Source organism: Pogona vitticeps, chromosome 4 (genome assembly GCF_051106095.1).
Source record: "Pogona vitticeps strain Pit_001003342236 chromosome 4, PviZW2.1, whole genome shotgun sequence".
In the NCBI taxonomy this organism is placed as follows: domain Eukaryota; kingdom Metazoa; phylum Chordata; class Lepidosauria; order Squamata; family Agamidae; genus Pogona; species Pogona vitticeps.
Window position 1 is genome coordinate 152,649,089 of NC_135786.1, and position 17,548 is coordinate 152,666,636.

General features: G+C 39.7%; 1 long non-coding RNA gene across 1 annotated transcript; it reads right to left on the reverse strand.

Moving 5' to 3' along the window:
* Positions 1-5,364: 5,364 nt before the first annotated feature.
* LOC140706837 (uncharacterized) lies at positions 5,365-15,206 on the reverse strand. The gene is made up of 2 exons (XR_012086717.2): positions 13,928-15,206; positions 5,365-10,082 (listed from the first exon to the last, which is right to left on the reverse strand). It is a non-coding gene; the product is annotated as an uncharacterized LOC140706837 (long non-coding RNA).
* Positions 15,207-17,548: the final 2,342 nt, after the last annotated feature.

Genomic DNA, 17,548 nt, shown 5'->3' on the forward strand with positions numbered 1-17,548 from the left:
CTTCCATAGTTTATTACTATCCGGCTTCTTTCATATACAAGCCTTCTCTGACTGCATTAATAAGCACACTCTAACTGGCTTCTTTTCTTATGCCAAGCCCTAACTGGTTTCTTTAATAATCAATATACTTTTCTAATCCAGTCCAGTCTGGCTGCTTTGCTAACCAAGTCTAAACCAAGCATCCCCAGGTTGGGAAACAAGCAAGCAAGCAAGCAAGCAAGCAAGCAAGCAAGCAAGCAAGCAAGCAAGCAAATAAATAAATAAATAAATAAATAAATAAATAAATAAATAAATAAATAAATAAATAAATATTTTATTTATTTATTTATTGTATTTATACCCCGCCTATCTAGTCATTTCGACCAATGTCCCTCTCTTATCCGTTTCCTTATGGCTTTTCCCTGATGTAATTGACCAAGAAGCCTTTGGGAGTTTTCTAATTACCTGTCCATCACACAGGTGTCATCGGGAAACACAAAGAAGGAAGAGTCAGGATCTGCTGTGGTTTATATAACACAGTGAACCTCTGGACTTTCATTTGGCCACCTTCTTTGATAAGTCTGTGAAGTATATGCTGTGGATCCATGATTGACTCTGCCCAGTTAAGCTGCCATTGGATCTCCCTGGATGAAAGAAAGTATTAGATGACTTCCACTCCTACTCAGGTTTTGACTGACCAACAACTTTCTCTTGAGCTTTAATGCACTCTTGTGTCCTTGTCTCTTAGCTTGCTACTTATTCCTGCTTCTTGGATTGCCACTTGGTTCTGGCTTAGCCTTCAAACTCAACAAATGATCCTTCCCACCACTCCTTATCTCAGACTGGACCCCACTACTGGCCCTCTCCTTAGGAGAGGAACCCACATCAAGTGGGAGAACACCAGGAGTGCTCAATTATGCTGCCCATCTACAGACAGGCATCTGGCTCCGAGGGACGGACCCTTAGTGCAAAGCATTGTGGGCGAGATGTCCTGAGAGATTGCCTGGCCAGTAGTGCTTGTGACTGTGCTCTGTACACTAGCAATAATGACAAACTCTAAAAAAGGATCCCTCAGATCCAGGCATTTGAGTGTGGCTAACTCTGTGGAGAACAGAACTGTCCACTTTGTAAATGTACTGCTTTCTACAGTACTTGCCTGCTATCTTTCGCATTCTGTGATCAAGACAGAGGGCAGGAGGTGATGACAGTAATGATGGAGGCAGGGGCAGCATAGATATTTCTCTTCCCAACTCAGATGGCAGCAGATCTTTGACCACTGCTACCCAAGCCGAGCTCTGAGAGAAAAAGAACATTAATAAGAGCTTTCTAGTTCGTTGCTTTTTTCCCCTCCAGGAAAAACTGAAAGCAGTCAGGCTACGCAGGACTAAATCCTTTAGGACCAGCCAGGAAGACTGGGCAGAGGTGGCGGGAGACGGAGGAAGATGCTGAATTATTGCCCTATAATGCCAGTAATGGGTTGTAAAACTTTGCAGAAGCAGTAAAGCTGGGCAGTGCAATAGATTTGTAATAATTAGACTCAGAAACACCGTGCAGAGATCTATATACAGAAGCAATAGAGAAGTCCAGAATTTTAGCATCATTGTGACTAGCTAGTTGCCTTGCACTCCACACACACACCCCCAAAAAATGTAACAGGAAACAGAAGCAACTTTTCTCTTTCTCACATGGTTTTGGGGATAACTTCAAATATGTCTTATCCTTGGCAATGTTTTGAATTTTGCCATGCTGAAATTCTCTGCCCCCTATATCAGCATGATTCCCTGGCATCCCATTAAAAATAAGACCTTTGGCATGGCTGGATCCCATTTTCCTCATTTCCCACCATTTTTCATTTGTTCTTTTGAGCAAGAAATTGCAAAACAGCATGCTGCTTCGTGCCCTTTCCAGCGAATGTTGTGGGAGAAAGATGTTGTTTTGCTCAAAAATTGTAATATTTCTTTGCAGATTACTATTTCTTCTAGAAGAAGAATAAAAGTCCATGATTTATCTGAGGAACCCCACAGGATTTCTCATAGGGAGGAACACCCTCACACAGAGAAATCTCACTCCGAAAAGAAAAGAGGGATTTTTTTCTTAGCTTTTCTTAATTCAATTCAATTCAATTCATTAAATACTGTTTTAATGCATTAATTAAATCACCAGTTTTGTAGTCTGCAGAAGACACACCTCACTCAAACTACCCCTTCCCCAAAGGAAAAACACCTATATTTCCTTTTATAACATAGGTTAAGAGCAGTAAACATCCATAATCCTTAGTTAACACAGCCAACAGTTCATGGTAGAAAAGCAAAAGCAAGGTATGCTGCTTATATACCGCCCCATAGTGCTTAAAGCACTCCCTGAGCGGTTTACAAGTTAATGATGCAGGTTCCACATTGCCCCCCACCGAGCAAGCTGGGTACTCATTTTACCAGCCTCAGAAGGATAGAAGGCTGAGTCAACTGATACCAGATCATACTCAAACTAGGTTTTAAGTATAACCATCAACAGAGAAACATAGGCCTCAGGGAAACTAGGCACAGAACATTCACACATAGTTTAGGCAAATCAAAAAACATTCGCTGATAGCACAGAATTTCATTGTAACTTTCGCTTTGCCCATCCATCTTTGATCTGGCAGTTGGCCCAACATTAGAATGCAGGAAGGAGGAAACCAGCGATGCTAGTAGAAACAATCACAGCATGGGAGCCAGAGAATGAAGGCCATATATCAGGGCCCAGGAAAGAAACACATAAACATACTAAAAGATAAGGGAAACATATACTCTTTTCTCCAGATATTTAGGCGCACCCTGGGCATAAGTAAAGGGAAGATGGGGTACACAATATGCATATCTATAGGTAACTGTAACGGGCAGACATAACATCACATGTCCGTCACAGCTGGACAGTGAGTCATCAGCCTATGGTGTGACGGAGGGTGGAACTTAAGGGGAGGAGCTAGTATAAAAAGGGGGGTGAAGAGTGTGTGAGGAGAGACTGGAGATGAGAGTCTGCGCTGAGAGTTTAAAGAGATTAGTAGTTAGAGTGAGTGAGTGAGCCTGTCAGTGGAGAAAGTCTGTGTGAGCCAGCGTTTATTAACAGTGATTGTTTAATTGATTCTTCACCAGTGATTTACCATTTTTATTTTTGTAATCAATAAACCAGTTTTTGTTTAAAAAGATATACTTGTCCTTTTATGATTTTTTTTTTAAGGATAAGTTGGTGGCAGCAGAGTTTTAAAGTAAAGTAGCAGCCACTCTTTTAGGTTTGAGGGTGGCTGTTACAGTAACCAATAGATTAACATGGCTGGCATCACTACCCAATGAAAGGCTGGATCCAAACTTTGGAAACAAATGACCAATAGAATTGTAGTACTTTTATGACTCTTTATTTGTATCATTATAAAACATATATACGCTGTATTTTGGGGGTCTTCTGCTTTGAAGAGACGTCCCAGCTGATCTTTTCTTTAGCTATTCAATAAAATTGGAGCTTTTGACTCAGCTGGCTTTGTGTCTGTGCCTGATTCCTTGCCAGAGAAAATTAGAACCCAAGTTTGGCCGGTAACATAACCTTGAGCTGGCTACCTGGGGTTGAACCCAGGCCTGTCAGCACAGTTTTGGCGGCAATACAGCACTTTAACCTCTGTGCCACAAGGCACCATGGCATTTCTTTTTTTAAAAAAAAACCTCACATTTTATTAGTTTTTCAATCTAGCTACATTCTACATGCTTGTTAAACATCGTGTTACATGTGTTGCTTATAATGATTTGGGGTTTTTTGCATCTTTGTGTCTTCTTAGTTGTCTCTTCAAAATCTATACATTTTTTAAACATTTTAACCATTCGTGTAAGTATTTTAGTATACAATACAGTGGTGTCCCGTTAGACGATTACCTCGCAAAATGGTTTATTTGCTAGACGATGAGTTTTTGTGATCGCTATAGCGCTTCGCAAAATGGTGTTTCCTATGGGCAATTTTCACTGGATGATGTTTCGGTCCGTGCTTCGTAAGACTTTTTTTTTTCGGGACCATTTTTTGCAAGATGACGATTTTGACAGCTAGGTCCACGACTCGCAAAACGGGTATTTTTGGGACAATTTTTCACAAGGCAGCGATTTAGACAGCTGATCCACGCTTCACAAAACGGTTTTCCTATGGGCGATTTTTGCAAAACATTTCCCCCCATTGGAACGCATTAAATGGATTTCAATGCATTCCAAAGGGGAAACACATTTCGCAAGACGATGTTTTCACAAGACAGTGATTTTCACGGAATGAATTAACATCGTCTTGCGGGGCACCACTATATTGGCTACTATCATAATATTGCTCTCAGAGTATACAATGTTCTCAAAATCCTCTAATACTGTATCATACCTAATAAAAGTAATTCCAGTTCCAAATCTATATAATTTTGAGGTGATTTAACGAACAAATTTTTTATTTTATACCAATAATAACTAAGCAGGTTCCTAAGACATAATAGATGCTATTTAAAGCATTTTATACATATTTTCTTTATATAATTGTTTATCCATTTCTATCTCCACATTTTCTATCATGTCTGTATCAATATCATATCTAAAGTATATTCATTAAGTACTGTTTGTTTTGCCCCATCCTTATATCTAGCTTCAATTTACCTTAAAAATCACCGTGTTATGCCTTTACCCTGATTAGTGATCCCTTACTTCAGTTTAATTCCCTTTTTAAATATATAAGATACAGTGGGGTCTCTACTTAAGAACTTAATCCGTATTGGATGGTGGTTCTCAAGTGGAAAAGTTCTGATGTAGAGTCTGCATTTCCCATAGGAATGCATTGAAAACCATTTAATCCGTATCTGCTCTTTTCCGTCCATAGAAACTAATGGGAAGCTGCTATTCCGCCTTCTGCCACTAGAGGGGGATATTTTTTCTTTTTTTCTTAGGTCAGGGAACAGTGTTAAAAGCACTTCTGACCAAGCTAATTTTGAAGCAATGGACTGAAAACCAATTAATCCGTTCTGGCTGTTTTTTTGTTATGCAGAGGTGCGTTCGTACATTGAAGCATTAGTTCCCATAGGAACTAATGCAAAGCTGGTTAATACGTACTCTACCACTAGGGGGAGAATTTTTTTTTAACCTAAGATGACCTAAGGTTAAAAAAAGAGCAGGAAAGGTTTTTTTTCCTGTTCTTATCTAGGATTTCTGTTCTCAAGTAGAAGCAAAATTTAGCAAACGGAGCTGTTCTTAAGTAGAATTGTTCTTAAGTAGGGACGTTCTTAAGTAGAGACCCCACTGTATGCCCCTTTACAATTCCTGAAGTTAGGTATATACAGTACATGCTTTCAATGTTGAGGGCCATCTTAATATTTTTTCCCTTTTTCATCTTTCTAAGTAACTCCTTCTCTTATTTGTCTTTTCCCAATTCCTGTTTCTATCTCTCTAAACATTCTGCCGTCCCTTGTGTCATCTGAAAAACATTTTATATACTTGATCTATCTCCAATAGATCTTCCAGGCTATTTTTTTAATTAATTTTGGTGATTTTTTCCCCTTTATCTTCCCTTAACACAGCTAAAGTTCTCCTCAGCTCTAGGGTTAGAATTAAATCTCCTAAATTTTCTCCTCTGATTTCCTCCAGCCCTTCCATCATCATCCACTACCCTCACATTTCTTTGTTCTTTATTCCCTGTATCCTGTTGAATATAATCCTTCTTTAGTTACTCCTGGAATGATTTCACCTCTTTGTTATGGGATCCCACTATTTCTAAAATTGCTTGAAGGGTAGATTTTGTTTCATCCCAAAATTTCCCTTGTTGTAGCATTATGTCCCAAGATGCCAGGTGCTTGTATTTCAAGTGAAAGATGTGCAGTAGCTTAGAGCAGTCAGTCCAGTTTCATCCATAATTGCTTCAATAAATTGCACCTTTAGGGTTAATTTTGAATCCAGTCTCTGACTTAAATTGACAGACCTGTTTGCTCAATGTTTGTATTAGACTTTCAAAAGTTAATTGCCTATGTTTTAGTCAATTCTCGGGGGGGGGGGTGGAAGGAAAGTCAAAACAGAGTTCCAAGTTGGAGTATTCAAGGTCAGGTTCTGGGCTTTTTGCCATCACTGTAGATAGCCATAACAAACAGTTTAACTCCCAGCATTGTTTGGCTAAAAATAATTTTAAGAGGAAATTTTCTTAAGTTTAAAGCCAAAATTAATACCAAACTTTCTTCCTTGAAGTATAATTAAGTGTTTAATTAATGTCCAATTTATTTTCTTTGCATCTCTTTGTGTCTCTTTCCCCTTCTCCAGATCTACTGCTGCCCTATTTAGTTGTGGGGCTAAGAGTTAAAGGGATTAATATTTCCCTTTTTTTTTCAAAAAAATTATTTTCAACATAAGGGGTGACAGAAAGGAAAAAGGGACTTGGAATTAATGAGGAAGAGGAGAGACAATAACATACCAACATCCATTCTATACCTATTGCCATATCAAGATTTTAAGTTATTCTGTTTACTCTTTTCTGCCTTCTAGATTAAGTTCTCATTTCAATATATGCTATTTACACACTGCCTGTTAATTCAGTCCAGTTGTTGAATAGATCCCATCTTTCTGTTGCCTTTTGCAAGGGATAGTCCTTCATGACTTCTGATAGAATATCCATTTCTACTATTTCCCATATTTTTTCAATAAGATCTTCTTGTTACGGTACCTTTGGACTTTTCCAATTTTTAGCATATAGAATTCTGGCTGCCGTAACAATATATATAACTATATGTTCCGTTGACTTATCTATATTATCAGGTATCATACTCAGTAAAAATAGTTCTGGGGTTAATGGCACCTTACAGAGCAATATTTGTTGCAACATGGCATGTACTCTTTTCCAATATTGTTTCGCTACTCCACATGACCACCACATATGATAATAACTTCCCACTTGTGCTTCACATTTCCAACACTTATTTGATACATCTGTATACATTATTGACAATTTTCTGGGGTCATGTGCCACCTATAGAACATTTTATATATATTCTCTTTAAAATTAACTGATCTTGTAAGTTTTATGTTACTTTGCCATATTTTCAGCCACCAATCAATATCAATATTATGCCCAATATTTTGTGCCCACTTAATCATACATTCCTTAACCATTTCATCTTGCATTTTAATTTCCAGCATATAATTATACATTTTCTTAACAATTTGTTCTTTTGAACCCAGCAAAAGCTTATCAAAAATTGTTTGCTCTGAGCAGAAACCTTCTATGAGATTATTATTTCTCTTAAAGGGATTATTCCATCCATAGATAATCATAGAGCAGTATAGTCAAGATTTTGTACCTCACTCAGTGCTAATGACGATGTTAAATTGGCTGATTTATCACATCTTCATTTACCGGCTGCTGACGACTTGCAAGCAAGCTAATTCAGCTGCTTGTTTCTGCCTGCTGGTTGATTGGGGAGTGTCACGTCCCCCCAGTGTCCCTTGTTTGTTCTCCCCAAACTCTGGTCCACCCTCTGGATGTGTTTCCTCTTTTTACGCTGCCACCAGTGGATCTAGTCCACGCTATACCACATATATGTATCTCAGACACGTGCTGCCAATACAACAGGTTTATTGATATTTTAGTTGGTATGTAGATTACAGATGTAAATCACAGTTGTTGAGGATCATTCATTAAATTGGATTTAATTACATGTTTGCTTGCATGTGCTTTTATTCACAATAACTACTTTAACAATATTTTTGACCATCTATCTATTCTCTATTCCTTTTAACTCTTTCCTATTCTCTATAACACTCCAACTTTCCAATCTCTGTGTTAGCTCTCTCAATTTAATGTCCTAACTCTCTCACTTCCATTCCCTATCTCTTCTTCTCTCTAACTGTCTAACAGTCACTTTAACTCCGCCTCTCCTGTCCTATCATTGAGCTCCATATGATGGACAGTAGTGATGTGGGTGTTCCACCACAGGGAGTTTCCTGGGTCAAACATGGTTAGCCGCCATCTTCCCCCCAATAATCAACAAGCTTCTCCCCCATTTCACCACCTCTTTGGGGTGGTTTTGACCCCCTGGGGGTTCTCAAAGAGGTCGAAATTCTGCCCTGGGGATGGAGCTCCATCCTCCTCCTGCTGTCCCATTGCAGCATCAAGCCAGAAGTCCAGTTGGCTCCATGGTACTTCTCAGGGCTTTGGAGAAAATCATCAGGAGTCACAAGGCTAGGAACAATTGTTCTAGAAAGAGCTGACTGGTTACTCCCAGCTACATTTGTTTAGCACAGCACTGTGAGATGCTTTGCATGAATATATAAGCCAGACCAGAAGTTAGAGAGATAGCCCATTGGATGTCAGGCAGTGCTCATATTCCTACTGCACCCCAATCAGCTGATCAGCACAGTCCCACAAATTGGGGGAGAGGTAGACTTGGTTTTGACTTCCACCAAGGATACGGGAGGGGTGGGTGGTAAAATTAGAGAGAGCAAAACTACAACTCGACATTTGCAGAAAGAACTGGATCCAAAATATTGCAGGTCAGATGTCTATGTTTGCTTATTCAGTGGTATAGCCTCAGAAATAAGAAGAGGGTTGCCTTCCACCAGGAAAGATTTTCTTATTTATCTAGTTCCTCCCTGTATTCATTAATCAGCCATTTTGTGTTTTCATTGAAACAGGGAGATCTGTAGACGTCTGTAAGATGGGGGCAGTCCAGACCAAGATAATTATGTACTATCATATTTTGATACTTAAAAAACAAAACAAGTATTTATTCAAATAAGCATAACTGTTCTCTATTCAAATAATAAGGTGTTGAAGGTAGCTGAAAACCTGATTGCCAGATTATAAAAAGTGGTTAACCCTTTCTATTCATTACCAGAATCTCCCACATGAAACACCCTGACAGATCACTGCAAAGGTCAAGCTCATTAAAGTGTCCCCTCCAGTCCCTACCTATTACTCAATGATATAGAGATATCTTCTGCTTTATTGGGCTTTTATGTAATCATACTGTGCTTGTCAAAACAGTGCAGAACCACTGAAGTATAGATCCAAGGTCCATTCAGAAGGATCATATTCATAGGCCAATCAAAAAGACACATAATGAGCACAGAGGCACACATGTAAGTGTAGGCTTTGGGGAACATTGCCTCTCCATCAGACAAGATATGAAAACTAAGCTGGATATGGGTGGAATGTGAAAGGGAAGTTGGGGGGGGGGAGGCTGAGCTTGAGTCATAATCATCACCACCAGCATCTTAGAACTAGAGATGGGCACAAACCACTGAAATGACAGTTGGTGCCAATTTGTCCTTTGGACATACAGGTGTTCAGTGCTTCCCAGCCCTGCCTTCTCCGGTAGGAGACCACTCAGAGGCATCACGTAGAGGAGGCAGGGCAGGAAAGCCAGGGAACTGCTTCTGAGTGGGCACCTGCTGGAGGAGGTGGGGCTGGGAAGCACCAAACACATTGAGCTGAAGGGTGAACTGGCCCATCACTATTTAGAACTGCAGTGCTGGAAAGGACCCTGTGGATCATTGAGTCCAGCACCTGTCAAGGAGGCAGAGCGGGGGAATCGAACTCCCAACCTCTGGCTCCACATCCAAATACCTAAACCACTAAGCCATCCAGCAGTTCATATAGTTTACAAGAGACAGGTATTGACATGCTTGGGAACATGAAGGTATCCTGAAACACAAAAGAGGTTTAGGAAAAAAACCAAATGGGGCAAAACCCAAGCAACCTACCCACAAAACAATTCAATAATAGGAGCTGAGCACGTTCTTTGTCTGTAGAATATGGAGGACCTATGGACAGAAGGCAGGAGAGGAGATGAAAGCAAGGAAAATTAAACAGCATCCTGGAAAGAGGGGTGTGACTGGTTGAAGAACCAAATTGGAGTAATTCACACTGCAACATTTTGCTGCAAGTCTCATTTGTTCATTAGTATTAGCATGCAATAAGGTTCGTGAAGAATGGTTGCCTGGCATAGTACCATAGTACATAGGACATATATAGATGAATGAAGGATCTGTATTAGAGAAGTCTCCGTATGCACTCCTTTACTGCACCCTGCTGAAGTTGTTTATTGCAGTCTTGGATGCTTTTGAGTATTCAGACTGAAAGAAAAATCAATAAGCAAGTTAAATAGAACTGTGTTAATCTTCTTTCACAGGGTTTATTACTTTTGTCTGCTTACTATCAGCTATAAAGCAACTCCTAACAAATGGAAAAGGTGGGAGTAGTAACAGTGGCTATGGTTAGGCGGCTCATAAAACTGCTTTATGAAAAGAACTTATCAAATGATGAGGATGGAGGATGGGATTTTTAAAAATACCATTAGTTAATTGCTTAGGCAGTTACAAACACGGGATGTTAATGGAAAGGTTCTGTCCTTGTAATAGATAGCAGGCTTTAAAGGTGAGAATTAAAGTTCATTGCTCATACAGAAACGGAAGTCCTTACAAGCTATTATGCCTTCCCAGTGGCAGCTAGGGGGGGAAAAATGGAGTGATGGAAATTACTGCTAAGAGTCAAAAAATGACAAACTGTCCTTTGGCAGCTTAAAGGCTAATAAACAAATTGTAACAAGAACCTTTGTGCCTCATGATTCTTACCCAGAAGCGCATGCTCCACTGTTGAGACACAGAAACAGCCTAGGTGGGACACAATCTCTTCATAACAATTACTAAGAACTGACTCAGCTTCCCCTCCCTGGGTCCTCCTGTAAGGACGACATTGCTGTTATCTCCATGCTGTATAGTGAAGCTAGTAATAAAATTTATACTACGCAGTGTTATTTGAATTCTTAACTGCAAAGGGAATATCTGATTGATTTTTGCCTACTCCCAACTGCAATCTTCATGTCCTTAGGACTGATCCGCAAGAAAAATGCAGATGGTATCCCCCAGTGAATAATACGATTTGCATGTATGTAGAGGCTTGTGCGACTTAAGATTTGATTGCGCATATTGCATTTCACTTTTTTTATCATTATAAACATGGCATAAATGGTTGCCATAAATAGCACATCAGCATAGATAAAGAAATTAGGTTGTAAATGGAAGTGGCCTGACTTGATGAAGTGACAAGAGAAAGTTATTAAAGATGTTTGGCTGCTTGTGAAATATAATGCAGATGTAATTATTAAGTTGCTATTAGTCAAAACTTGGGTCTTGGTAGCAAAGTCCCTTAAATTCTGTATATGGGTGAGAATGACAGTAACTGATTAATAGGCCTTTGTATCCCTATTTTTTTAAAAAAAACTTTATAAATGAATTACAATCATAATTGTGGGGGTAGAGGGAAGAGAGAGTAGAGCCTCTCCAACTGTTATTTTTGTACTGTTCCTGCTCTCGCACTCACTGTATGAAAACAGGAGGAAGGGTTAGAGAAGGGATCCATCTCTATGCCCACAGGGTTTCTCCGTTGATTTGGAATCCTGATTAGATCCACTGATCAAAGAAAATCTGTCTCCTTAAGATCACAGTTCAGGCTGTCTCCTATTGGTTCATTCATTTATTATTTATTTATTGCACTTATATGCCGCCCATCTAGACATAGTCTACTTGGGGCGGCTCACAACAGACAAGATAAAAACAGTTAATATATAATAACAGTTTTACAGCATTGTACAATGAAAACAATAGTTCAAGATGGGAAGAAGAAATTTAAGTAGTGCCTGGGGGGATGGCCTGTTTGAATAACCAGGTCTTAAGTTGGTTTTTAAAGATGCCCAGCGAGGGGGTCACATGCTACAAACCCGGGAAACTGAACACTAAGGCTGATTCCTTAAACCAATGTTCCCACTGATGAGGAAGGATGTGGTGCAGCATCATATATTGTGCTAACCAACAATGTACCCCCCATATGTCCATAATTCACCTTTGTCTCCAGGACCTAAATCCATATGGGGAGCAAGGATTACCTGGGAGCAGTAACGATGGGCCCACCTCATCATGGTCCAGTACTGCCTTAGGAAGCATTTCATCCTTACCGAGATACCATCCATGTTTGTTTGTTGCTTACCATAATAACTGACAGGATACCAGATATGAAGGAGAAGGAGGCCAAGTACTTGTCACCATCAAGGCCTGGCTTTCTGAACCTTCACTATGGAGTCCCTGCTACATGCTACATGGGCATATGTCATTATGTTTTGGTCCCCTTTCCTCTTCTCTTTACTGAAGATATGTGCCCAGGGAGAAGCTTCTCCCATATTCCCAATCATATTCCTTCATTGCTTAAAGGCAGCCAAGAGGGGAGTTGCCATGAGTATGAGGGTGCTCTTTCTTTCCTCAGGATATGGGACCCCCCCTGTAAGTGGGCTGTGTCTCTTGCTTGAGGGTGGGCGATCTGAGGTGGCTTGAGATACTTTTATTGTTTTCTTTCTGTGAAGTAGATATGAGCCAGTTTTCTTTCTTAATACAAGAGCCAGTGTAGTGTGGTGGAAGTCCAAAAACTAGGACCTAAAGACCTGGATTCAAATTGCTATAGAAAATTTCTAGGGTGTGTGTGGCAACAGTAAACCACTTCTGGAACAGCTCACATGCCTCAAAAGCCCTATTAGGGTCACCATAAATTAGAAGCAAGTTAACAAAACATAACAAACCAATATCTTTGGGCTATTCAGCTGTTGAAACCATATCTTTGGGGGCGCAGGTTTACACTGCAAACTGATTATCGTGCATTAATCTGGCTGCAAAATATGAAATCTCATGACAAAAAATTGTTGCGAAGGAGTTTAACTTTACAGGAGTTTGATTTTAAAGTTCAGCACCTTCCTAGGAAGCTGAATGTTGTTGCAAACAGCCTGTCCAGGATGCACTGTGGAATTTTGAGGAGGATAGAAAATGGAAGATGGGTTATGTGAATGTATCTCTTACTGATGATGGATGGAGACTGATGATGTTTATGTGTGATGTTCAATTCCACGAAGGAGGAAGGATGTAAGTAAGGAGAAAGAAGGGGGCTAGCCCACTGTAGCCTACATTATATTAGCTTTTAGCAGTTTTTTTATTTTAAAGGGGAATTGGTTATTTTATTTAACTGTAAAGATCTCTGAATATGTCCTTGAATGCTAATGCTTTTGCAATATAAACTGATTTCTAATGAAAATTTATTTTTCTAATAAAAATTTAATAATAGAAATCCTTATTGAGGACTGGTCTCTTGAACAGCGGAGTCTGGCTAAATCCGGTAAGGGCCACAAATTAGCTACATTTAAGAGTCCTACCTCACTGAGCTGTTGTAAGTTCTAAGGAATCACAAAGCCCATGTGCCTGTACTTGCAAAGCACTGAGTAAGTGCAAAGTGTTCTTTTTAGGTCAGACTTGTTCAAAGGGCTTATGCTACACACTGCTGAGGTCTAGGGACTCGACACAGTGAGAAGGTGGTAGATAAGCGCCAGGCGAACTCTCTGACCAAATGCCCAACAACCTTTTAGGAGTCTTGTTATGAATTTTTTTAATAAGTTGTGTAATGCAAATACAAGGTTGATCATATTGGTATTCCATACTGTGAAGAGACCTATTGATATATGTTGGTGAAATAAATTGTAGTGTAGTGGTGTATTGCATGTATGTCATATTGTGATATGTTGATATTACAATCTGCTGTACTGATAGTAAATGATGTTGTATTTGTTTTTGTAAATCACATTGGGCACAATGCATTGCGAAAAATATGGTATATACATAGATGGAACATGACTAGGAACTTAGGCCAAAACATAAGATTCACATTTGATTTTCAGCTGGAAAATGTGTAACAGAACATCTTATTAAATCACTTGACTGCACATAGTGCAATATTTTAGGAGCCACATCTGGATTGTGATAAATTCCTGTCCTGATGGGAAGCACATGCCAACTGTTATCTTCGTTCTTCATATACAGAATCGAAATGGAAGTGACAACTTGCTGGGCAACTGGAAGCAAGGATTGAAACAAGAAAAATTACTTACTGTGAGTCTTAGGGTGGTGTGGGAAACTTCTCCTTAAAGGTTGTAGCTGCATTCTGTTCCAGTGACGTGCATACTCTCCTGGCAGGAAGCGGCAGCTGGCAGCAGGCGGGGTAACCCCTTCTTCTGCCCTTTCACTTAGAGGTAGAACATAAGTTCAAAGGGTTATTTTAGCCAATCCTACTTAAGATTAGGTAACTAGTATCCTATCTGTTTTTCTCATAACATACTATGTAATCATGCTAAGTACATAAAAGGGCTCTCAGGACATTGCCAGTTGGCTCCACTGGCTTGGACATCTGCTGTTGACTCTTTTGTTCTCTCTCTAAGGCAATTAGCCTTCATTTGTTCCATGATCACCCACAGGGTGGTCTATATACCTCGGTAAAATGTACACATTTTCCACCCAAAATCACATACTTTGATATCAGTGGGAGACATTTAAGCAGGAGCCTCACTCTTCTGTTGAGAATGAATTATTTAAGTGGCTGGAATCTTATCCAGTATTTCAGATTATTGTTATAGTTTAATCATATCAGAAAAAGATAGCTGGTGATTAATAATAATAATAATAATAATAATAATAATAATAATAATAATAATAATAATAATAATAATAATAATAATAATAATAATAATAATAATAATAATAATAATAATAATAATAATAATAATAATAATAATAATAATAATAATAATGTTTAGAGATCCTAAATCTGCAACACGAAGCTCTTTTCAAATTAATTCAGAAATTCGCTGAGATCATCTGGAAAGGAAATGGGAAAAAATCATGCCCTTTTTTTCTGTCCATCCAAGATCCTAGAAAAAATGAGACCATGGGGGCTGACATTCCTCAGTTTCCCATCACACAACACACTTCCCCTTTTCCTTCTCTCAACTAGCAAAACAATGTGACAAAAATGTACAAGGAAAAATGAGAGGGAAGATGTGTCCTGCACTAGAAATATAGGTATCTCTCAAACTGTTGTCAAAATGAAGTGACCTGTGTGGCTTCACGTGACATGTGCCTTACTGCACTTTAATATAGTGTACATTGTCAATAGCTCAGCGGTTTAGCATCTGGTTGCAGAGCCAGATATTGGGAGTTCAACTCTCCACTGTGCCTCCTTGACAGGGGCTGGACTCAATTATGGCTTGTTGTCATCTTAGAACTGCAGAGCTGGAAGAAACCTTATGGTTTATCAAGTCCAACCCCTGTCCATGCGGCACAGCAGGGAATCAAACTCTCAACCTTTGGCTCCAGAGCCAGATGCCTAAAACACTGAGCTATCTGATCTTTAGGGACTCTTCCAGCTCTGCAGTTCTATGATGATGATGATGATGATGATGATGATGATGATGATGATGATTTTAAAGTATGGTAAGGAAATTCATTCTACCAGTGGCAGGGGCCACTGAACTAAGAAGACTTCTGTCATCCCTGCTACTGCTGCCAACAAGCCCTGAAACTACTGCCATCCAGCCATCTGCTGGATGAGCAATCCCTATGGAGTGGGAAGGGCAGCCTGCTTGATGTGTCATGAAAATGGAACTGCTGAACTCCTTGGGCAAAAACATTGTTTCTGTGTAGCCAGTGCTGCCCAACTAGTGTTGTATCTAAGAATGGGCACTCTTCTTAGTGGGCACCTGCCAGAGGATGCAGGGCTAGGAAATGGAGGATGAAAAGGAATTGCAACATTCTTATTTTCACTATTGAGAATGGCAAGGAATTCCCCGGGAATCCCAAAAGAATTCTCAGATTAGGAAGGACTGGGTAAAGCTGTTAATTTTGTGTAAAAGTGCCCACTTTTTGTACAATTGTGTAAATTGCCCAACATCAAGATAATTGCTGTTTTGTTTATGAATTTGAAGCACTGAATGGGTTTTTTTGTTTTTCTTAAGAATCATAGAGTCTTTTTGTGCTTGCTTGCTTGTTCTCTCCCTCTCCCTCTCCCTCTCTGTATGTGTATGCCAGTGTGTGATTTTGCATGTTTTGCTTAGCTCAGCTTTTTAAAGGGAAAAGACAGTAGAGACATTTTGCACAAACTACAGGGAAGAAAGTTGTTTCTTTTAATCTTGATTAGAAGCAATGAATCTTTAAAATCTCTCGCTGAGGTATCTTATTGTATCAAGGAGAACAAAGAATTCAAAAAGCATCTTTCCCACCCCATTCTAAAATCTAAAGTCCATGGACAAAAGTATCACACTGTGACCATACAATCATAACTCACCAGTGCATTGGCCAGAAATGGTTAGGATCAAACAGAAGACTTTTCTATTAGCAAAAATCACCATCTGCCAATACAATTGCCATTCTGCTGACAGAACCCTCTTCCGTCTGTGAGTCTTGGAGGTCTGACAACAGAATGGTTATTCTCAACCAGATGTGAGGAATCTTATGTGGCTTTAAAATTTTGCAGAAAAGTCCCTTCTTGTGCTGAGATGACAAAAGTAATGAGGAACCTGATGAGGATTTTTTTCCTGTATCTAGAGGCTCAATTCATATTTTAGTGGTTAGTGCAAACCAGAGTTTGTTGTGACACCGGCATTGATATTTGGTGTCTGTCAAGGGACCTGGGAAAACTCTTCTGAAGTAGAGTGACTCATGGATTAAAAATGACCAGGTATAGTAACAGCTGGATGGCTCAGCGGTTTTGGTTTCTGGCTGCAGAGCCAGAGGTTGGGAGTTCAATTCCACACTGTACCTCCTTGACAGGGTCTAGACTCAATGATTCATAGGGCCCCTTTCAACTCTACAGTTCTAAGATGATGATAAAGAAAATCTTCAACCAGAGCAAAGCAGGACCTTTAGGGGAAGAAAAGAAGCAAGCAAGTAGGATTCTGCAGGGCATAGTCAAACAAGTGGAAGTTTGCAGTATTTCCAGAAGGCGCAAGACGGATTGTTGGGTGGCAATCAGCTGGGAAATTGAGCAAGCCTGCCCGACACCTTTCAGCTTGTAAGATCTCTTTTAAAGAGACTGTTACAAATCAGAGATGAGAAGTAATGATTACTTCCTGGCCAGAAACAAAAGTAACATTCCACTGCTACCCTTTTTCTCTCCCACATAATCACCATGACTGAGTAGAGACAGCTGACTCAGCCAGTCTCTGTGCTTCGCTCCAAGGGTACACTTTGTAGCTTTGTCATCTTTAATTATTCTGGTAGCAGTTCAGTGATTCTGCAGTTGGAGAAATGTTTCTTTGTCTTGTTAATCTTCCCCAAGATAACTGGCGTACCACCTTCCTCAGTCTGTTTAATGTCAACAGCAAATTGCGTGCTGCAAGCCACATGCATGGAGGAGGTGGTTCCTTCCCTTCTGGATCTATCTCAAGGCCTTACATGGATGGGAGTAGTGATGGAATTGATAGTACTCAACTGCACAGTGTCCTAACCCAAAACTAACAACATATAGAAATGCAATAAAAGGGAGAGGAAAAATCAATAGGCATTTAAGATTTGTCAGCCCACTGTAACCTGTTTTCCTGCTGTTACATGTAATCTTTTTCTAGCTGTGTTCAGTTTCTTTGGCTTTTACTTTCAGCATTTACTCTAGACATCCATTCTTTCAGGTGATTCTTACCGATCTGAGCCTGGGAGCATCTCTCAAATTCAATTGGTAAGCA